The 23,497-nt window shown below is 49.1% G+C and overlaps 1 protein-coding gene across 1 annotated transcript in view; it reads left to right on the top strand.

The window, feature by feature from the left end:
- Window positions 1-578: 578 nt before the first annotated feature.
- LOC146337842 (free fatty acid receptor 3-like) overlaps window positions 579-23,497 on the top strand; it is a 41,517-nt gene continuing 18,598 nt past the window's right edge. Inside the window, exon 1 of the mRNA XM_084814368.1 lies at window positions 579-777. The gene's annotated coding sequence lies outside the window, so the exon portion shown is untranslated. The remainder of the gene's footprint in view (window positions 778-23,497) is intronic.

Raw genomic sequence — 23,497 nt, 5'->3', positions numbered from 1 at the left:
TGTTTCCAGTCCCCAGATCATCTTTGTTGCCCTCCTCTGAACCCTCTCCAGCTTGCCTGCGTCCCGCATCCATCTTTTCTTTCTTAATGGATTTTGGGGTGTGCTTCTAAATGAGACACTTGCAGCGTGATGGGAGGCCAGGAGCCGACCCCAACCCAACAGAGACACCTTCTCTTTCCACGCCGACAGCCTGCCACCCGATCCTTTGCGCGTTTACTCGGGAGCAGCTCCCCCGGGATTCAATGAGGTTCGCTGTCCCCTCAAAAGACCCATCTGCCTGCCTGCCTGCCTGCCTGCCTGCCTGCCTGTGTGTGCACCACTAGATTGCATCCACAACCACATTTCAGGCATGGTTCAAGGAGGCTGCGGTGTCACGCCTACCTACCTGGGAGGAAGCCTGCTTGAACTCACGTGGGAGCGCCTTCCGAGTACGCACCCACGGGAGGATCGGGCAGAATGCTCTCTTTTGGCGCGTACCGATCAGCCCGCTAAAGCGGCAAAAGCCTCCTAGTAACCCACGCCGCGGCTCTCCTCGAAGCCCCGCCCTCTCTCCCTGGCCCCTCCCCCGGATCGCCTGTGGGGCGGAAGCCTTTCAGCCGGTCCGCTACACTTTTGCGCCGCGCAGCCGGGTCAGGTTGGGGGAAAGAGGGTGCGGAGTGGTGGCCCCGAACGGAAGGATAGTGCAAGAAATCCTGTGGATATGGCTGGGTGCTTGTGATGCGATAGCCGCGCCTCCTGCAAGGACCCAGGAGTCCAGCCGCGGCCCCAGCCTCCGGGGTAAGTGCCAAGGTGCGTCTGGGGCCCGTGGGGAAAAGCATTTTTGAGAAGGGGCTGACCGGCTGAATTGCAATTTCTGCAAATCCTATTTCCATCTCTCTACAAATCAGGGGAGGAAGAACCATACTTTTAGTCCCGAAAAGACTTGAGACTCCCCACAAGGGCTGCAAGCCAATATGTAATGCTTTGTGTGTGTGTGTGTGGGGGGGGGGAATCTTCGGAACCAACCAGATTCTAAGCCAGCCTGGATGAGAGGGAGGGAGAGGGCGAGAGAGAGCGAGAGAGCTCTGATTGTACCAGTGGAAGGGGGCCTTATTTATCACTTCTACCTCTCACCTTCCCTCCAAGAAGCTCAGATGTAACGTGTGTGTAGCGGGGAGTCCTGGGTTATCTTCACAACAATCCTGTGAGGTAGGTTTATGTTGAGAGAAAGAGTGAATTATCCGAGGCGATACACTTTGTAGCTGAGTGGAGATCTGAGCTCAAGTCTGTCTGCTGTGCAAAGCCCCTACAAATATAAAGCTCTATTGGGTTTGTAGAATGAACTGCATGGTTCTTTTGGACCTTGGCCAGCATATCCAGAATTGTTGCCCATTATAAACCTCACGGTGTATCAGGAAGGTAATGCTTTCCCACAGATAAGTGTGTGTGTGTGTGTGTGTGTGTGTGTGATCCACTGAAATCCCCACAGATCTCACTGATCTCCCAGCGGTACGTCTCTTTCTGACATACGCTTCCAAAGAGGGGTTCAGATTAACACACACAGGCACGGGTGTTGAAAGAATGTGTAAGGAGGGTCTTGGGGCCATGTGGGGTAGCCCTGCCCCTCTCCAAGGCAAACATGCCTGGGGACCATCCCCCACCCCACTGCCGCCGCCACCATCCTCATGTTCAGAACTGCATCAGAAAGCAGTTGAGGAGGATGGCTCCGATTCTAGTGGGGCTGTAAATCCCCTCTGGGTTTCAGTCAGAACCAGGCAGAACTCTAATTTATTTATTTATGTATTTAAAACATTTGTATCCCATCCTATATCATTAAGATCTCGGGGCATCGTACAGATAAAATCAATTTAAACAGCTGAAAACACATTAAACCATTAAACAAGTGAATAGCAAGCAATTAAAATCTAAAACAATAAAACATTAAAACAGTGTGCTGCTTTAGGGAGTGCATTTAGTCCTCAGAGGCTTTGGTAAAAAGCCATGTTTTTCCTTGGCGCCAAAATGAGACCAATGTCTGCGCTGATAGGGCCTCCAAGGGGAGGTCATTCCACAACCAGGGTGCCACAGCAGAGAAGGCCCTTTCCCATGTCCCATCATAGTGTATGTTTCATACTGGTGGGACACAGAGGAGGGCCCCTCTGACAGATCTCAGTCTGCGGGCAGGCATACAGAGGTGCTCCCTCAAATATTGAGGTCTCAAGCCGTTTAGGGCTCTAGCTCTAAAGGAGCTATCCAGATATCCATGGTGCTGAACGTATTTTGGGGGGATAGGGTTCAGCATTTTCAATAGCTCCTTAAGAGTTCTGGCCGGTTCTGACTGTAAACCAGAATGGATGCACAACCCCACCAAAATCGGAGCCACCTGCCTCCACTGCCGGAAAGGGTTCTGCACACATACTAATGTGTACTGATTGGGACATGATCTCTCCTTGCATGCAGGAGTTCTACCCAGACATAATCCATGCACATATACATCCCCTTCTGATGTGCTCTGCGTGTGCAGCTGGGGGGGGGGCATGGCCATGGGGCGGGGGCTAGCCCATACAATCCTACTGCTCCTCTCCTGTCTTACTGTACGTGCATCAGATGGGGTGAGGACTGAGGAGCTCTTCTGAATCCACTTGATGGGAGGCTCAGAAATAAATCCCACAACATAAGAATCCATACACCAATTTGATACTGTGAGACTAGATTTCAACCATTCCTGGGTGTGGCCAAGTCACCGCAGAAAGTCATTGTCCTGCTTTGGATGTGTATGTTCACTGTTGATCTTGCTATGTCTATTCATCACCAGTGAAGCGGCTCATACCCACACCGATTAGATCTTGGTTGGATTCATTTGATTGGTTTCTCTTTTCATGTGAGCTCTGCGTAGTACTATGGCACAACTTCAGCTAATTCTTGTATTGGGTGGGGCAGGGAGGCAATATATTTTTTCCATTGTATATTCAGGGTTAGGGGATCACTTTATCAGTGTCAGAATGTGGCCACGTTAGGCTCATGGAAGTTTATCCAGCCTTTCCCAACCATGGGTCCCACAGTTGGCAATGGAATGCAGCTCCCATCATCCCCAGCCATTGCCATGCTGGCTGGGAATTATGGGACTTGTAGTCCAGCAATATCTGAGGATCCACGACTGGGAAAGGCTAAGGGTCATTTTGTTCACCCTTAAGGTGCCCTAAGACTCTTGGGTGGCATTTGCTGTAAAACCCTAACATGGTTTTCCCCTCTGAAATGGCAGCCCATTGAAACGGATATGACTTGGGCACTCTTAACTTCCGGGGAAGCACAGCTAGCTCCAGGTTTGATGGGCCCTTGGGAATGTGTCAGTGGGAACCCTGGGGGCCGGGTCCATCTAGCAGCTGTGGCAGTAGCGGTGGCGGTAGTGGCATTGGCACTGTGATCAGAGGCAGGTGGTGCATGCCATTTCCCACAACAATCCAGAGCAATGCTGCATTGTGGGCATTGCAGGAAATTAAAATGGTGGCCTGCTGCCCACTGCTGATCAAAGTGCTGAAGGCAGGCGTAAACAGTGGGCCCGGGTGGCTCATTGGGGCCCTGGCAGCTACCCAAGAATGCTACTGACACCAGGGCAGCTCTAGATTTTGCCCAAAGAGGGCATACCAGCGAACTGATCATGGGCTTGAGGTTTTCAAACATTAAGTACTGTAATAAGGCTCAACTCCTAATTTAGCCAGCAAAGGAGCCTTCAGCCCTTTTCATAGAACCACCCAGCTCACACCTCTCGCTTATGGAACTATAGCCACTGGTCTTCCCTGCCTTCCTCTCCCACCTGGGGCAAGTGAAGCCTTGGCTTCCCCTTCTGTGACAGCCAGACTGTACTGTGTCCTTCCCCAGAGGTGGCTGAAGGAGCCCTCAGATTCCAGGAATGCCTAATGACTCCATCCATAATCCAGTGAAGTCCAAATACTTACATTGAGTTGATTTAGGGCAGGCTGGGGCTTATGTTGTGTCCAGCTTCTGTTTTCAGCGCTAGGCCTTTCTGTGCTGCCATATCTGACGTAAGAACAGATGAAATGGTTATGCCGCTCAGAAGAGTCCTCACCATGCTGGGAGTAGCTGTGAAAGGAAGATTAGAGGGTGATCCTGAGCTCTAAGTCCCCTCTTTTAAAAGAAATCAAGCACCGGGACAGGCTACTTAACAAGGATGGCTGTTGCCTAGCTGGGCTGCAGTGCTGGCTCCACGTTTTGCCAGACCCTCGGGCAGGATGCCCTGAATGGGCCTCCACCCTCAGTGAGACTACCTTCTCATCAACCTTGTTGCCAGCTGCTATTGCTTCTCCTCCTCTTTCTCATCATTGCTACTCCTGCTTGCTTGACAGGCTGAGATCCAGTGAGCAAGTAGGCAGTGGCTTCTACTGCTCCTCTTTCTCACCACCACCATTGTCCAGGCCAGAGGAGGAGGCAGGTGAACAAGCAGGTTGCAATGGTGAAGAGAAGGAGCAACCCCACGGGGTTCTTGTCAGTGGCCCCAACCATGCCTAGCCCTGCTAGGACATAAACCAAACCTGAACAAAATGGACCACAAAGTGACTTCAGCCCATCATCCATGTGTCATCTAGAGGCTCAATAAACTTCATGTTGTTGTGGTCTCCTCCTCCCCTCCTCCTCCTCCTCCTCCCCCTTCTGTTCTTTCCTGGTGGAACAACCAAACAGCAGGTATCAAGCACCTGACAGGCTCCAATTCATAGCTGCTGGTGGCTTGCTTTCTCCAATTCATAGCTGCTGGTGGCTTGCTTTTTTTGGGTGGGTCACAAATTATATAGGCCTGATTTCGGGCCTAGTCATGCAATCCCCACCTTTGTAGTAGCCATTTCCACTCTTCAGCTCTTGTTGTCTTCCATCTTGTGGTGTGGGATGTCAGCCCAGACCAGCTTTTGGCACACCAGCGTGAGTACTTGAAGCTATGATTTCCCTGAAGATAGATCAGTTTTGCCTGATGTGAAGCTATTCTAATAAATCTCCCAGAGATAACAACAAACTGGTTTATGGAGAAAGATAATCACCGCCAAAGTTAAACTAGGTATTCGCTACCTAGTGATGGCCACCAATTTGGGTGGGTTTAAAAGGGAATTAGACAAATTCATGGAAGAGAAGGTTATCAATGGCTACTTGTCCTGATTGCTATGTGCTACCTCCAGTACCAGAGGCAGTAGGTTTATGTACACCAGTGGCTGGGGAACATGGGCAGGAGGGTGCTGTTGCACTCATGTCCTGTTTGCAGGATCCTGGTCAACAGCTGGTCAGCCACTGTGTGAACAGAATGCTGGACTAGATGGACCCTTGGTCTGATCCAGCATGGCTCTCCTGATGTCCTTAGGAAGGGCAGCAGCCAAGAGTTGGTTCCCATGACTGTTCATGGCAGTCGCGTTTTAGAGTATGTGGTTCAGCTTCTACTGGACTGAGCCATTTCAGATCCTCAGGTGAAGGGACTGCATGTTTGAAGACTCTTTCTCCATGTTCTCCCCCTCAGTAAACAAAACAAAACACCCTCCCTGCACATAGAAGATGAGTATATCAGGGAGAAGGGTAGTCTAACATTCAAAACCCTGACGTACCCTTTTTCTGTGTGCAGGGAGTTTTTATACAGGGGAACAGTGCCGGCTCCAGGTTTTTGGGGGCCGGCCCTCAATGAGCCTGCTGCCTTCTCACTGCCATTGTCGCCAGCTGCTATTGCTCCTCATTCTCTTCCTCATCATTGCTACCACTTGCTCACTTGACAGGCAGAGAGCCAGTGAGCAAGGAGGCAGCACCATCTCCTCCTCCTCCTCCCCCCATTGACTGGGTCAGAATGAGAGGCAGGAGACAAATAGTTTGCAATGGGGAAGAGGAGCACGTCTGGGGTGGGGGCTCTTGTCAGTGGGCCCCTTGCTGGAGTGGGGGCCATTGGCAGGTGCCCGGCCGTGCCTACCCCTGACACCGGTCCTGCACGGGAGCCTTCGAAACATACAGTCCCCCAAGTGCGGTCCAGAAAAATGGCGCTCAAGGGTGCCAAAAGGGCACTCAGGTCAACTCTGAGTGGCAGCAATTCACCCGGGTCTCAGGCAGGCGTCTTTCCCATCCCCTGCTCCCTGTGATCCTGTTTAACTAGGGATGCCAGAGATTTACATGCAGAAGGCCAGATCAAGCCTGAAGTTGAACAGCTGCACTGTGCAATAGCTTTCCCAGTGCTCGGAGGTGTCTGCCATCTCCTGGCTACTGAGGGTAAAGGCCATCTTGTTAAGGGAGTTCATCGACTTGCTGTGTTTACCAGTGTATACTTGTATAGTGGAGAAACTGCTGCCCCCCCCTTCCGAATCTCATCATGCACCAGTCAGCCTGCCCATGCCACCAATTAGCCACCCACCCTCCGGGCTATTTTCCCTCATTCTAGGCCGTATGTATTCTGTGGGTCTGCAGATGTGTCATTCATAAACCCATTTCTTCAGATAGGTTTTGGCTCTGTTCCATAGGGAGGTGGTCCTGCCAGGAAAGCCAGGGTGCACAGCAGTTAGAGTAGCTTTCCCTCCAGCCCACTGCCCTCTCGATGTTTTGGACTACTAATCCCAGAATGCCTTACCATTAGCCATGCTGGCTGGGGCTGATGGGAGTTGGAGTCCTAGACATCTGAAGGGCAATCCCCACTCGGCCATGGAAGTCACTAGGTGACTTTGGGCCAGTCACAGACTCTCAGCCCAACCTACCTCACAGGGTTGTTGTTGTAAGAATAAAATGGAGACGAGGAAGGTTGTGTATGCCACTTTGGGTTCCTTAAGGAGGAAAAAAGGCAGGATATAAATGTAATAATAATAAACATTGGGACACTAGGGCTCAAAACTCCACTCAGCCATGAGTGGGGTTTACCACCCATAGCTCAATGGTAAAGCATGTGCTTTCCTTCAGGAAGTCTCCAGTTCAATCGCCAGGTATGTCTGGGAAAGACTCCTGCCTGAAACCCTGGACAGTTTCACAAGAACTGTGCTGACCTAGGAGGACCAATAGCCAATGGTTTAAGGGAGCTACCAGTGAGCTGATTGGATGAGCTTTGGCCATTCACTGTCATTCAGCCTACCTTAGAGGGGTGCTGTGAGGATAGAATGTATGTCAATGTGTGTGTTGGGGGGAAGAGTGCTGTATATGCTACTCTGAGCTCCTTAGATGAAGGGTAAGATAAGAATGCAAATAAAAGAAAATGTATATTTTTTAAATGAGGTATAGGCCCATGCCCACCTCAACCGGATTCTCTGTGCCATGGAGGGCTGCAGAATCAGAGATGGATGGTGCTGCCAATCTGATTGTAGTACTCTTGGGTAGCTCCTGTTCATTTCCAACAGGATGTGTACAGGGGAGCTTTCCAGGAGATTGTACCAAAAACGATCAAGGGGTTGGAACAACTACCCTATCAGGAAAGGGCACAATGTCTGGGACTGACTGTTGAGCTTAGAAAAAAGATGAGTAAGGGGATATATGATAGAGGCGTTCAGCATTGTGCATAGTGTGGATACTACTAGAACCCAGAGTCATCTTGTGAAACTGAATGGTGGGAGATTCCAAACAGATAAAAGGAAGGACTTCTTCACACAGCACATAGTTAAACTATGGAACTCGTCACCACAAGATGTAGCGGTGACCATCAACTTGGAGGGCTTTAAAAAGGGATTAGACAGATTCCTGGAGGAGAAGGCTATCAATGGCTACTAGTCTTGATGGCTATGTGCTACCTCCAGTATCAAAGGCAGTATGTCTGTCTGTCTATCTATCTATCTATCTATCTATCTATCTATCTATCTATCTATCTATCATATTTCTTGGCTGCCTTTCAGGGCATGAGCCCTCTCAGGGCGGCATACAACATAATTAAAAAAAAACCCAATGTGGTAATAACACAATAGAAATAGCAACAGAAATAGCAACACAATAGAAATAGCAACAGCAACAGCAGCAAACATTCTAAAAACAACAAACAGCAGCAGATCATCATCATCCTGGAGGAGAGGGTATCAGTGGCTACTAGTCTTGATGGCTATGTGCTACCTCCAGTACCAGAAGCAGTGAGCCTATATAACCAGCTGCTGGGAAGCATGGGTGGGAGGGTGCTGTTGTGCTCATGTACCGATTGTGGGTTCGTGGTCAACAGCTGGTTGGCCACTGCGTGAACAGAATGCTGGATTAGATGGGCCCTTGGTCTGATCCAGTATGACTCTTCTTATGTTCTTATGTAAAACTGACAACAGCCAACGTTGTGCACCATTTGCAGGGAACATGAACCAGAAGGGCTCTATTGCACTCATATACTACCTGTGGACTTGTGGTAGCTGGTTGACCACTGTGTGAACAGAATGCTGGACTAGCAAGGCCTTTGGTCTGATCCAGCAGGGCTCTCCTTATGTTCGTATGAACCCATTTTAATCAGTGAGTATGGGGGTGGGGGGAAAGCCCTTTCGATTCTCAAATCTGCCCGTCAGTCCAGGGAGACAGTTCATCGTAGTCCTCCTGCCCCTGCCTGCCCCCACCTCACTTGTTTTCAGCACATTTATCAGAACTAAGAATCTTCCTGATTCCAGCATATCATGGAACACTTGTCTTAGCATACGATTAAAAAAGATGGAAATCGGGAAATCCGTCGCCTCCCCAGCCATTAGCGCTAATGATTCTCACTGCTGTCTGTTCTAGAGGGGGGGCAGGAGGGGAAAAAAGAGACAGTCGATTAAAGAGCAATTTACCGTGTGGCCTGGTGATGATGAGCCAACGACAGAAATGTGGTCTGGGAAATATGAATGTCAGGAGCTAATTGCCATGACGGGCAGGACTGTTAGCCTTCATTTGGGCAGTCAGTCTTTGAAAAGCTTTGCCTTGGTGTGTGGCAGCTTTCCCCAACCAGGCAAATTCTGGATGGACTGGATGACAGCTCCCATCATCCCCAGACCCTGACAGTGGATGATGGGGAGTGTAGTCCAGCACATCCAGAGGGTGCTGGCTGGGGGAAGGTGTTCTATGGGGAAGAGGGAGGCACAAGACCGCTGATGGAAGTGTGGAAACTAGGTGCCACTCTCAGAGGAAGCAGAGTGGGACAGTTACTCCTTCCAGGAGTGAGCCCACCTCTCTCTTGCCACTGTCACTGCTGCCCACCTGGGCCCAGTCCATACCAATCACCCAGAGGGAGCAGGCTGGGCACGTGGAGGGTGCTGCTCCATCTTCCCACATGCTCAGAGAGGGCAGGTCAACAGGAACATAGGAAGTTGCCATATACTTGGTCAGACCCTTGGTCCATCTAGCCCAGGAATGTTGTCTCTGACTGGCAGTGACTCCCCAGGGTTACAGGTAGGATTCTTTCCTAACTCTAACAGGAGATGCTGGGAACTGAACCTGTGACCTCCCGCATGCAAAGCATGTGTTGTACTTAGGGATGTCAGTGAATTCTGTCACGGATCTTGGTGAGGCCGAATGCCAGTGCATTCGGCCCCCTGAAATCCGTGGCGGAATGAAGTCCCCCGCCTCCCCCACCCCAGCACTTACCTGCTGCCATCCGTGCTGACTTGCGAATGGCGGCTGCATCTGCGGCCGCCATTCGTTTCCTCGTTATAGCCGTGATAGGCTACGTAAATAATTACGTAGCCTATCACGTCTGTGGCCACCATTCGCTTTCTCGTTATAGCCGTGATAGGCTACGTAAATAATTATGTAGCCTATCACGGCTAACGCAGGGATGCCATTTGCGTCCCTGCGGAGGCCGTGATAGGCTACGTAAGTATTTATGTAGCCTATTACGGCAAAAACAACAACAGCGAATGCAAATGGCAGCGGCCACTACGCCATTTGCGTTCCTTTTTTTTTTTTGCCCTAATTGCCTGCGTAAATATTTACATAGGCTAAAACGGCAAAAAAAAAAAAAAGGAACACAAATGGCGGCCACTACGCCATTTGCGTTCGCTGTTTTTTTTCTGTGATAGGCTACGTAAATAGTTACATAGCCTATCACAGCAAAATACAGGGACGCAAATGGCTGCTACGGGATCCACCATTTGCATCTCTGCAGGCTGCCCTGTGGCCGGATGTCCAGCTGCGGGCAGCCCCGGCCGGTGGCTCCGCAGAATCTCCACAGAGCGGATCCGGCCGGAGAGAATTTCGGGGGGAGGGACGAAGCACCTCCCCCCCACCATGAATGTCACCCTTCGAAAAGGTAAGTGACTTTCATACATCCCTAGTTGTACCACTGAGCTACGGCCCCTCCCTGACAAGTGGTGACAGGCAAGGAGGAACAGCAGCAAGCAGGGCCAGGAGGCCCCTGAAAGAGTGTGGCCCTTGTCAGGTCCCTGGTTATGCCAACTCTCACATTGTCCCCCTTGTGGTTATGGTTGCCAGCTCTTGATTTGTTTAAAAAGTCAAGCTTGGGGACTGAGCCTCATCAGCTTTGTTTGCTTGCATGTGTTTGTATACTATGCAGCTGGTATCTGTCCTACCATTGGACCATCTGGTTCATTATTTTCTACTCTGAGCAGCAGCTAGGGATGTACAGATTCTGTCTGTGTTTCACAGATTGTCGGGCACCTTTCATTCCATTGTCCACCCATTCACGGAATATTGGTGTGTGTGTGTGTGTGTGTCCAGATCTGTGATGTGCAAATTGCCCTCAATTGCATATTTTCATGATTTTGCCTATGGGGGAAATGTGCATTTTTGGCTGGTTATTTTTTTTTATTATTATTTTACATATTTTTTTCAACGACAAAATTCAGGAAACTTAGAAAAGCAGCCCGCAAGTCTGTGAAATCCACTCAACAGGGAAAAACCCATTCCGCTGAGGAATCTATGGGTCAGATTCATGAAAATCCAAACTCATTTGGTTTAGTTGCAGATTTCTCTGACATCCCAGGAGCTCTCCAGAGTTTGGGGGCAGGAGGATCTCCCAGCCCAGCTATTTGAGAGTTTTAACTGATGATGCCAGAAATTGAATCTGGGACATTATATGTGCAAAGAATGTGCTGAGCCGTGGCCCCTTCCTTGTGGATGGTTCAGTACATGACCAATATGCAGTGTTCTTGCTCAGGGTTCCAGCCAGCCAGCCAGCTATGCCCTTTTCCAAGGGACTCCATTCCATTCACTCTCTCCACTCTGGAGGAATGTGTCAGTTCTAAGAGTCACTTGGGATATCAGAAGCAGCTTTGGAGAAGTCAGTTTGATTCATGATGTCCCATGATGGGCGCTGGGCAGAAAACAACAGAATGAAATTTAATAGGGATAAATGCCAAGTTCTGCACCTAGGAAAAAGAAACCAAATGCACAGTTACCAGATAGGGGATACATGGCTCAGCAACACTACAAGCAAGAAGGATGTTGGAATTGTTGTCGATCACAAGCTGAATATGAACCAACAATGTGATGTGGCTGCAAAAAAAGGCAAACGCTCTTTTGGGCTGCATTAATAGAAGCATCGCTTCCAAATCCTGGGAAGTACTAGCTCCCAGGAAGTCCCGGGCTCAAGTTACAGGAAGCCAGATTCTGGCGGAATGTCAGGAAAAACTTCCTGACTGTTAGAGCAATACGACATTGGAACCAATTACCTGGGGAGGTGGTGGGCTCTCCCACACTGGAGGCATTCAAGATGAGGCTGGGCAGCCATCTGTCAGGGATGCTCTGACTTGGATTCCTGCATTGAGCAGGTGGTTGGACTCGATGGCCTTGTAGGCCCCTTCCAACCCTACTATTCTATGATATTATGATTCTATGATTCCTGTCCCATCCATGACCTACTTAGAATCTGGGGTGGAAGAAAGAGCGAGCAGAAACCTGCACACACACCCAGCACCTGGCTGGACCTTGATGGGAAGCCCCAGCCCTTTCTGCTTTCAGTGTCCTGGTCTTTAAACAACAATAGTCCTTTCGCAAGGTATCAGAAATATGAAAATACCCTATGACAACATGAGATTGCAAATCACCCCCCACCTCCCATTCCAGTTCTTCAAACCCTTTCCTTTTTTTGGCTTAAGAAAACTGCAGGGAACTGTATCAAAGGTGACAGGAAGATTTGCACTCTTTGTTGGTACGTCTTTAGGTGTTCATCAATCAAGGGTGTTTCTCTGTCCTTGCCTCTGGTGATGTCCTATGCCGCCCTGCCCACCGGGTTCCACATGCAAGTGGGCATTGGAAGCTAATAGCTCCCATAGGCCTCTAAATATGCAGTCTCTTATACTCTCATTGCTGCAGTCACTATCGGATAGTGCCAGTGATTAGAAATGAATAGCGGAAAGAAGGACTGTGGATGTCAGGACATGTAGGCTGTCTTTCATGGGATCTCCAACAAAATGCTGCAGTGTTTATCCACCTTCCAGTAGGGATGTATGGACTGTGTAAAGTCTGTCTTGTCTGTGTTTCACGGATTGTCAGGTGCCTCTCATTCCGTTGCCCACCCGTTGACGGAATCTATTGGTTTTCAGTTTCCAAATTTGCATGTACAAAAATGCGCAGATTCCCCCCAAATGCACAAATTTCCCCAGAATGCACATTTCCATGCGTTAGCCTATGGGGTAAATGTACATTTTTTGCTTGCTTGTTTTTGTTTCCCCCCCCCCACATTTTTATGCTGAAATTTGCATAAAATTCTGGAAAGTAAAACAACGCCAAACCAAAAGTCCACAAGTCCATGGAATCTGCCCAACAGGGGAAAAGCTAGTCTGCTGCAGAATCCATGGGACAGATTCATGAAAATCCAAATGCATTTGGTTCTGTTGCGGATTTCTCTGACATACCTACTTTCTAGCAGTGTTCCTATTAAGGGTCCTTGCCTTTCTGCCATGCCTTCCTCCAGGATACTATAGGAGCTTTCACCTCTCCTGTCCTGTCCTCTCCTTTCCTCTATTCTGCTTTTCTCACAACCCCCAGTTGATATTCAACATTCCATGGTTACTGAGCATCATCTATACTGATTGGCATCATAGCAAACACTCTTTTCCAACAGCACAAGAGGCGACTCTACACATGGACATCACCAGACGGTCAATATCGAAATCAGATTCATTATGTACTTTGCAGCCAAAGATGGAGCAGCTCTGTACAGTCAGTAAAAACAAGATCTGGAGCTGACTGTGGCTCAGATCATGAGCTTCTTGTTGCAAAATTTCAGCTTAAATTGAAGAAAGTAGGGAAAACCACTAAAGCATTCTAGAATGACCTAAATCATATCCCTTATGAATATACAGTGGAGGTGAGGAATAGATTTAAGGGATTAGACCTGATAGACAGAGTGCCTGAGGAACTATGGACGGAGGTCTGTAACATTGTTCAGGAGGCAGCAACTCAATCCATCCCAAAGAAAAAGAAATGTAAGAAAGCCAAGTGGCTGTCTGATGAGGCTTTACAAGTAGCTGAGGAAAGAAGGGAAGCAAAAAGCAAGGGAGAAAGGGGAAGATATATCCAACTGAATGCAGAGTTCCAGAGAATAGCAAGGAGAGACAAGAAGGCCTTCTTAAATGAACAATGCAAAGAAATCGAGGAAAACAACAGAATGGGAAAGACTAGAGATCTCTTCAAGAAAATCGGAGATCTCAAGGGAATGTTTTATGCAAAGACGGGCATGATAAAGGACAAAGAAGGCAGGGACCTAACAGAAGCAGATGAGATTAAGAAGAGGTGGAAAGAATACACAGAAGAACTATACAGGAAAGAGCTTAATGTCCCTGATAGCCATGATAGTGTGGTCACTGAACTTGAGCCAGACATCCTAGAGAGTGAAGTCAAGGGGCCTTAGGAAGCATTACTAACAACAAAGCCAGCGGAGATGACAGTCTTCCAGCTGAGCTATTTAAAATCCTAAAAGATGATGCTGTTAAAGTGCTGCACTCAATATGCCAACACATTTGGAACCCTCAACAGTGGCCACAAGACTGGAAAAGGACAGTTTACATTCCAATTCCAAAGAAGGGCAATGCCAAAGAGTGTTCAAACTACCGCACAATTGCGCTCATTTCACATGCCAGCAAGGCAATGCTCAAAATCCTACAAGCTAGGCTTCAGCAGTATGCAAACCAAGAACTACCAGAAGTACAAGCTGGGTTTTGAAGAGGCAGAGGAACTAGAGATCAAATCGCCAACATTCGCTGCATCATGGAGAAAGCAAGAGAATTCCAGAAAAATGTCTATTTCTGCTTCATTGACTACGCTAAAGCCTTTGATTGTGTGGATCACAACAAACTGTGGCAAATTCTTAAAGAGATGTAGGGGCGCACGAAAGTCCTTTACATGTCCTCGAAGCTTTTCGCGGTGGGGGGGAGGCGCTTCGCTCCCCCCGCGAAGTTCAGGCCAGGGGGGGGAGGCTTCCCGCCTCACCCGGCTGAAATTCAGGCCGGGGGGGAGGCTTCCTGCCTCGCCCGGCCGAAATTCAGGCTGGGGAGGAGGCGCCTCACCTCGCCCGGCCGCAAACTAAAAAGTTAAAAAAAAAAAGGCCCCGTGATAGGCTACGTGACGATTAACGTAGCCTATCACGGCTAGATCTGCAAAGTCAGCCGTGATAGGCTATGTACATCATCACATAGCCTATCACGGGTGACTTAAAAAAAAAAAAAAGCACGTACGCAAATGGTGGCCTCCATAGGGAGCCGCCATTCGCGTTCCTTATTTGGTCGCTGTAGTCTACGTAAATCTTTACATAGACTACGGCGAAAATAAGGGCAACGCAAATAGCGTTGCCCTTATTTTCGCCGTAGTCTGCGTAAAGATTTACGTAGACTACAGCGACCAATAAGGAATGGGAATGGCGGCTCCCTATGGGGGCCACCATTATCCGTACGCGCTTTTTTTTTTTTAAAGTCACCTGTGATAGGCTACATGATGATTTACGTAGCCTATCATGGCTGACTTTGCAAATCTAGCTGTGATAGGCTACGTTAATCGTCACATAGCCTATCACGGGGGCGTTTTTTTTTTTCTTTTATTGGAATGGTGGTGGCGGCAGCCGGTCGAAAGACCGGCTGCCGCTCCCGCCCCAGACGAAGACCCGCCGAACTGCCGGCCGGACCCACCGCCGGGAGGGACATTCGGCAAAGGTAAGTCCCGTCCCAGGGGGGGTGTGGGTGGCGGGGGGTGCAGAGAATTTCTCCCCGAAACTTGTTCGGGGGGCCGAACACATTGGAGCTCGGCCCCCTGAAGTTTTGGGGAGAAATTCTCCACCAACCCTAGATGGGAGTACCAGACCACCTTACCTGTCTCCTGAGAAACCTGTATGAGGGTCAAGAAGCAACAGTAAGAACCAGACATGGAACAACCGATTGGTTCAAAATTGGGAAAGGAGTACGACAAGGCTGCATATTGTCACCCTGCTTATTTAACTTATATGCAGAGTACATCATGAGAAATGCCGGGTTGGATGAATCACAGGTCGGAATTAAGATTGCCAGGAGAATTATCAACAGCCTCCGATATGCAGACGATACCACCCTAATGGCAGAAAGCGAAGAGGATCTCAAGAGCCTCTTGTTGAGGGTGAAAGAGGAGAGTGCAAAAGCTGGTTTGAAACTCAACATTAACAAAACTAAGATCATGGCATCTGGCCCCATCACTTCCTGGCATATAGAAGGGGAAGAAATGGAAGCAGTGACACATTTTATCTTCTTGGGCTCCAAGATCACCGCAGATGGTGACTGTAGCCATGAAATTAAAAGATGCTTGCTCCTTGGGAGGAAAGCTATGGCAAACCTAGACAGCATAGTAAGAAGCAGAGACATCACCTTCCCGACAAAGGTCCGTCTAATCAAAGCTATGGTTTTCCCAGTAACAACGTATGGCTGTGAGAGCTGGACTATAAGGAAGGCTGAGCACCAAAGAATTGATGCTTTCGAACTGTGGTGCTGGAGAAGACTCTTACGAGTCCCCTGGACTACAAGGAGGTCAAATCAGTCAATCCTAAAGGAAATCAACCCTGAGTGCTCATTGGAAGGACAGATACTGAAGCTGAAGCTCAAATATTTTGGCCACGTAATGCAAAGAGAAAACTCTCTGGAAAAGACCCTGATGCTGGGAAAGACTGAAGGCAAAAGGAGAAGGGGACGACAGAGGATGAGATGGCTAGATAGCATCACCGATGCAATGAATATGGACTTGAGCACACTCCAGGAGAGAGCGGAGGACAGGAAGGCCTGGCGTGCTATGGTCCATGGGGTCACGAAGAGTCGGACACGACTGAACAACTGAACAACAACATTCACCCCTTAGGATATTGCTTTTAAAATGTTTTGTTTGTACTTCTGCAAGCTTTGGGGTTCTCTTTACCCCTCCCTCTTGTTTCTCAGTGGCCCCACTTGGGCTCTGTTTCTGTTGGCACTCATCACCATCCAAGCTTGCTGTTAGAAGTGAGGCAAACCAAGGAGTCATTAGAGGGGAGCCAAAAGCTTTATTTGAGAACCCCTCCTGCTCCCAACTGTCCCTGAAGAACCATCTTGCCAGGACAGGGGGAATGGGGCAGAGCCAGCCCAAGATATTTTTGCTGCCTGAGACAAAGGATAAGATGACTCCCCACACCAATTCCACATACCTAAGCTAATCAGACTGGCTTAGGGATGGCAGAGAATTCCGCCACGGTTCTCGGTGAGGCCAAATGCCAGTGCATTCGGCCCACCGAACTCTGTGGCAAAACGGCCTGCCACCCCCCCGCCACCCTGCGGATCCCCCCCGGGACGAGACTTACCTGGGGCGGATCGTCCGGGCGGCGGCAGCTCCGGCGGCAGCTTCAGCGGTGGCAGCTGCAGCGGCCGGTCTTCTGACCGGCTGCCGCCGCCGCCATTTCCAGTGTTAAAAAAAAAAAGGAAGTGATAGGCTATGTAAAGATTTATGTAGCCTATCATGGCTAGGTTAAAACAAAAACAAAAAATGATGTGATAGGCTATGTAAATCTTTACATAGCCTATCACATCTGACTTTAAAAAAACAACAACGCACGTATGCAAATGGCGGTCGCTATGGCCGCCGCCATTTGCATTCCTTATTTTGGCCAGTCTTAGTCTACGTAAATATTTACGTAGACTAAGACGGCGAAAATAAGGGGGAACGCAAATAGCGTCCGCTACGCTATTTGCATCCCCCTTATTTTTGCCGTCTTAGTCTACGTAAATATTTACTTAGACTAAGACAGTGAAAATAAGGAACGCAAATGGCGGCGGCCATAGCCGCCACCATTTGCGTACGTGCGTTTTTTTTTTTTTAAGTCAGACGTGATAGGCTATGTAAAGATTTACGTAGCCTATCACGGCTGATTACAGGGACGCAAACGGCGGTGGCTACGGCCGCCACCATTTGCGTCCCTGCTAGCCAGCGGCCGGATGTCTGGCTGCTGGCGGAACCGGCCGGCGGCTCTGTGGAATCCCCGCGGAGCGGAGCCGGCTGGCCAGGATTCCGGGGGGGAGCCAGGTAAGGGCAATTTCGTACATCCCTAAACTGGCTGTTAAATATTATTTCAACACTGGTGAGGAGACAGCATCCCCCCCTCAGGGCAGCAGGCAAGCTTAGGGGGCAGTGGACAGGCTTCTTGGCCTACCCAGCTCCATCCTCATAGCACCTCACCACTGTTCTCCATGCTCCAAGGTGGCTACCTCACTCTGCCTAATGGTAGGGAAGGGGAGAAGAAACAGAAACAGTTTGTTGAGCTGCTACCATCCATCTTCCAGTAATGCAGCAAAGGTGGTAACAGGGAAAAGATAAAATCTGATTTAAGAATGTAGCAGGAAAAAACCTCAGCCTTTTTTCTCATGTTTTGTCATCTTCTTTTTCTTTTACTATATCCTTTCTATTAGTGCTTATTATTTTAATTATTTTATCTAAACTTCTTTCTGAGGTTGCCAGAAAAGTAAGGTAGAAATATCTCATGGATGAATGAATAAAATAAACCTTTTCCATAGGAAAAGGTTGTATGAAGTTGTGTTCCTCCCACCAACCCCCCATCCCCAACTCATGTTTTTCTCTGCAGCTTTCGATTCATATAGGCCTGGAGGCAGCAGCAGCAATCCCACTCCCTGCTGCAAAGTCCAAGCAGTAGCTGCATTCATGGGCACATGCACACAAATACACACATTCCTGGGGGATGCTGTTTTCCTCAATGTTTGGTACCAGATGATGCCAGCTTGGGGGAGCAATGTGTCATGCCCTCAATCTGGTGACTCCTGAGTTGAAATTGTTAAAAAGTTAAAATTTACAAACTAAAATTGCATTGTAAAACTTAAGGATGGACGAAAGTCCCTTACCTGGTCCCGCAGCTTGCTTCGCGGTGGGGGGGAGGCGCTTCGGTTCTCCCCCCGAAGTTCAGGCCGGGGGGGAGGCACCCTGCCTCGCCCGGCCGAAATTCAGGCTGGGGAGAAGCGCCCCATCTCCCCGGCCGCGAAATAAAAAAGTAAATGTAAAAACACACACACACACACATGTGATAGGCTACGTAACGATTTACGTAGCCTATCACGGCTGACTTTGGAAATCTAGCCATGATAGGCTACGTAAATTGTTACGTAGCCTATCACGGGTATGTGGGGGGTTTTTTTTACATTTACTTTGTGATGGCGGCGGTGGCAGCCGGTCGGAAGACCGGCCGCCACCCCCGCCGCCGCTGAACCGCCGCTGGGACCCGCCGCCGAGAGGGACATTCGAGGGAGGTAAGTCCCATCCCGGGGGGGGGGCGGGGGGCGGAGAATTTCACCACCAATTTCGGGAGGCCGAATGCGTTGGCATTCAGCCTCCCTGGGATTCGTGGAGAAATTCTCCGCCATCCCTAGAACTGGCACCCAGTGAACACCAGTTGCTGGGGAACTTGGGCGGGATGGTGCTGTTGCACTCATGTCCTGCTTGTGGGTTTTCTGTGGGCAGCTGTTTGGCCACTGTGTGAACAGAATGCTGGACTAGATGGACCCTTGGTCTGATCCAGCAGGGCTCACCTTATGTTTCTTATGTTCACCCATCATAAGACTGGCTGCCCACAGGAAACCCACAAGTAGGATAGGACTTAGCATGGTTGCATGGTTCAATCTCCCAAATTGCCAAAAATGGCCCTCCACAGCGTGTGAATAGGATGGTGAATTTGGGGGTACAGGGAGGGGGTTTCGGTTCAGCACTTGTCCCTCTGTGAGCTGTGGCATGGCGCTTCACTCTAGAGCAGGGATGGGGATTGTGTCTCCCTCCTGATGTTGTTGGACTTCAACTCCCATCATCCCTCACCATTGGCTCTGCTGCCTAGGATTGATGGGATTTGCAGTCCAACAACATCAGGAGGGAGACACAATCGCCACCACAACAACTCATCATATGATTAGAAACTCTTCCTGGACTGTAGTATGCAGATGTTTCTGAAATGGCCGTGGTGGCTTGGATTGCCTTTTACCAGCTTCGGCTGGTTTGCCAGGTGCGGCATCTCCTGGACAGGGATAGCTTGGCCACAGTGGTCCACGCGCTGGTAAACTCAAGACTGGATTACTGCAATGCGCTCTATGTGGGGCTGCGCTTAAGGCTGCTCCAGAAGCTGGACCTAGTGCAGGATGCAGCAGCTTGGCTGTGATCAGGAGCTGCCCCTTTTCAGCATGAAACTCCTTTGCTGAAGGATCTGCACTGGCTGCCTATTTGCTACTGGGCCAGGTTTATGGTTTTGGTACTGGTGTTGTTGTTCAGTTGTTAAGTCGTGTCCGACTCTTCGTGACCCCATGGACCATAGCATGCCAGGCCTTCCTGTCCTCTGCTCTTGAGTGTGCTCAAGTTCATATTCATTGCATTGGTGATGCTATCTAGCCATCTCATCCTCTGCCATTCCCTTCTCCTTTTGCCTTCAATCTTTCCCAGCTAGGGATGTCAGAGAATTCCGTCACGGATCTCGGTGAGGCCAAATGCCAGTGCATTCGGCCCTCCGAAATCTGTGGTGGAACGGCCTGCCCCCCCCGCCCCTGCAGATCCCCCCCGGGACGAGACTTACCTGGGGCGGATCTTCCGGGCAGTGGCGGCTTCGGTGGCAGCAGAGGGCGGTCTTCCGACCAGCTGCCGCTGCCGCCATTTCCAGGCTTGTGAAAGAAAAAATAAAAAGACATGATAGGCTATGTAAAGATTTACGTAGCCTATCATGGCTAGGTTTTTTAAAAAAGAAAAAAAACATGTGATAGGCTACGTAAATCTTTACGAAGCCTATCATGGTTGGGGGTGGGTTTTAAAAAAAAAAAGCGTACGCAAATGGCGGCGGCTATGGCCGCCACCATTTGCGTTCCTTCTTTTTACCGTCTTAATCTACGTAACTATTTACGTAGACTATGACAGCGAAAATCAAGGGGAACACAAATAGTGTAGCGGGCGCTATTTGCATCCCCTTTTGATTCGCCGTTTTAGCCTATGTAAAGATTTACGTAGGCTAAAAGGGTGAATGAAAAAGGGACGCAAATAGCACCCGCTATGCTATTTGCGTTCCCCTTGATTTTCGCCATCATAGTCTACGTAAATATTTATGGAGATTAAGACAGCCAAAAAGAAGGAACGCAAATGGCGGCAGCCGTAGCCGCCGCCATTTGCGTAAGTGGTTGTTTTTTGTTTTTGTTTTTTTTACCCAGAGCCCTCCGCGGCCGGAAATCTGTCTGCGGGCGGCTCTGGCCTGGCCAGGCCGGGCCTGGCCGGCTGCTCCACAGAGCTGCTGCGGAGCACAGCCAGCCGTTCGAGGATTCCGGGGAGAGGAACGGAGCGCTTCCCCCCCCGGCCAGGATTCCGGGGGGAGGGACAGAACACCTCCCCCCCCACCATCAACATAATCCACGAAAGGTACGTCACTTTCGTACATCCCTATTCCCAGCATCAGGGTCTTTTCCAGTGAGTTTTCTCTTTGCATTAGGTGGCCAAAATATGAAGCTGAAGCTTCAGTATCTGTCCTTCCAAGGAGCACTCAGGGTTGATTTCTTTTAGGATTGACTGATTTGACCTCCTTGCAGTCCAGGGGACTCATAAGAGTCTTCTCCAGCACCACAGTTCGAAAGCATCAATTCTTCGGTGCTCAGCCTTCCTTATAGTCCAGCTCCCACAGCCATACATTACTACTGAGAAAACCAAACCTTTGATTATACGAACCTTTGTCGGCAAGGTGAGGTCTCTGCTTCTTACTATGCTGTCTAGGTTGGCCATAGCTTTCCTCCCAAGGAGCAAGCGTCTTTTAATTTCATGGCTACAGTCACTGTCTGCAGTGATTTTGGAGCCCAAGAAAGTAAAATTTGTTACTGCTTCCATTTCTTCCCCTTCTATATGCCAGGAAGTGATGGGGCCAGATGCCATGATCTTAGTTTTTTTAATGTTGAGTTTCAAACCAGCTTTTGCACTCTCCACTTTCACCCTCAACAAGAGGCTCTTTAGATCCTCTTCGCTTTTTGCCATTAGGGTGGTATCATCTGCGTATCTGAGGTTGTTGATAATTCTCCCAGCAATCTTAATTCCGACCTGTGATTCATCTAGCCCGGCATTTCTCATGATGTACTCTGCATATAAATTAAAGAAGCTGGGCAACAATATACAGCCTTGTCATACTCCTTTCCCAATTTTGAACTAATCGGTTGTTCCATGTCTGGTTCTTACTGTTGCTTCTTGACCCTCATACAGGTTTCTCAGGAGACAGGTAAGGTGGTCTGGTACTCCCGTCTCTTTAAGAATTTGCCACAGTTTGTTGTGATCCACACAATCAAAGGCTTTGGTACTGGTGTACCAAGCCCTAAACAAGTTGGGATTAGGATACCTGAGAGAGCCCCTTCTCCCTTACCAACCTGCCTGATCACTGAAGTCATTAGAGGGCATATTCCTAGTGGTTTCACACGGACCTATAGCCTGACTGGAGTCCACCCACAGAAGATCTTTCAGTGTGGTGGCTCCCTTAGAATCATAGAATAATAGGGTTGGAAGGGGCCTACAAGGCCATCGAGTCCAACCCCCTGCTCAATGCAGGAATCCAGGTCAGAGCATCCCTGACAGATGGCTGTCTAGCCTCACCTTGAATGCCTCCAGTGTGGGAGAGCCTACTACCTCCCTAGGTAATTGGTTCCATTGTCGCATTGCTCTAACAGTCAGGAGGTTTTTCCTGATGTTCAGCCAGAATCTGGCTTCCTGTAACTTGAGCCCATTATTTCGTGTCCTGCACTCTGGGTTGATCGAGATGAGATCCTGGCCTTCCTCTCTGTGACAACCTTTCAAATACTTGAAGAGCACTATTCTATCTCCCCTCAGTCTTCTCTTCTCAAGTCTAAACATGCCCAGTACTTCCAGTCTCTCTTCATAGGGCTTTGTTTCCAGTCCCCTGATCATCTTTGTTGCCCTCCTCTGAACCCGCTCCATTTTGTCTGCATCCTTCTTAAAATGTGGTGCCCAGAACGAGACACAGTACTCCAGATGAGGCCTAACCGGTGCTGAGTAGAGGGAGACTTCCTGCAGAACTCCCTGACTCTGGAGGTCAGGCAGGCGCCAACACTGCATTGTTTTCAGTTCCTCCTGAAAACATCTCTTTTCCAGGAAGCCTTCGTTGGTTGACCAATGTCGGTTTTATTGGCACTCTTTTATATATAGATATATCCAATCGGGCTGAGAGAAGGGGCTCTCTCAGGTATCCTAATCCCAACTTGTTTAGGGCTTGGTACATCAGTACCAAAGCATTTGATTGTGTGGAGAGAGAGAGAGAGAGAGAGAGAGAGAGAGAGAGAGAGATTTCATTCTTTTTATGTTTTGTTCATTTTAGCTCTTGTTGTTCACTGCTCTGGAATCTGTTTAGACATGGAGTGGGCCACAAATGTTGCAAATAAATAAATAAATAAATAAATAAATAAATAAATAACAACAGTATGTGGTATAGAAGCAGAGACAAAACACTGAGTCAAACCACTGAGGTCAACAAGCCTGCTGATCAGTGGTGTAGTGGTAAATCTGGAAGTGCAAGAGCTCATCATGAGACTCCCTGAAGTCACACTTCCACGGAGAGTCAAATATGACAAGCGGCTGCGTTGATCCATATCAGTGAACCAATTCTAGGAGTCTCCATCTGCAAGGGGCAGGTCTTAAAACAAAACAAACCAACCAACAAACAAACAAATGGGTCTTAAATGCCCATTCAAGGCCACCCCAGAATACTTTGCATTACAACAAGGAGCAATATATTGTTACTGGGACATTCATTCCCCTCCAGCTCTCAAGCTACTGTGAGCATTGCAGTTAAGCTCAGAGGGAACGGGGAATTCCGAGAGGGGTGGCAGGTGAAGTCAGTGTACCTGCTAATCAAAAATGCCAGCGCTACCCCACTGGTTAGAGGGGCCCTGAGGTTGTAGAAGTGAATTCACCAGTGTCGCCTACAGTTACTGCATTAAATCCAGGGTATGTCACGCCATCCCAGGAGAGCATCAACCCAGCCATGTAGCTGAGCTGTCAGGAAATGCATTATTCACCTTTTTGGGGACAAAGACAATAGAGTGAGGTCCGCAGCAGTTTCCGCTCCTGAGTGAATAACGAGTCCACAGGTCAAACTGGCACAGCCAGA

The sequence above is a fragment of the Heloderma suspectum genome, chromosome 10, assembly GCF_057233095.1.
Source record: "Heloderma suspectum isolate Gila_16-S chromosome 10, 16-S_ref, whole genome shotgun sequence".
Lineage (NCBI taxonomy): Eukaryota > Metazoa > Chordata > Lepidosauria > Squamata > Helodermatidae > Heloderma > Heloderma suspectum.
This window is presented reverse-complemented; position numbering and strand designations above follow the sequence as displayed.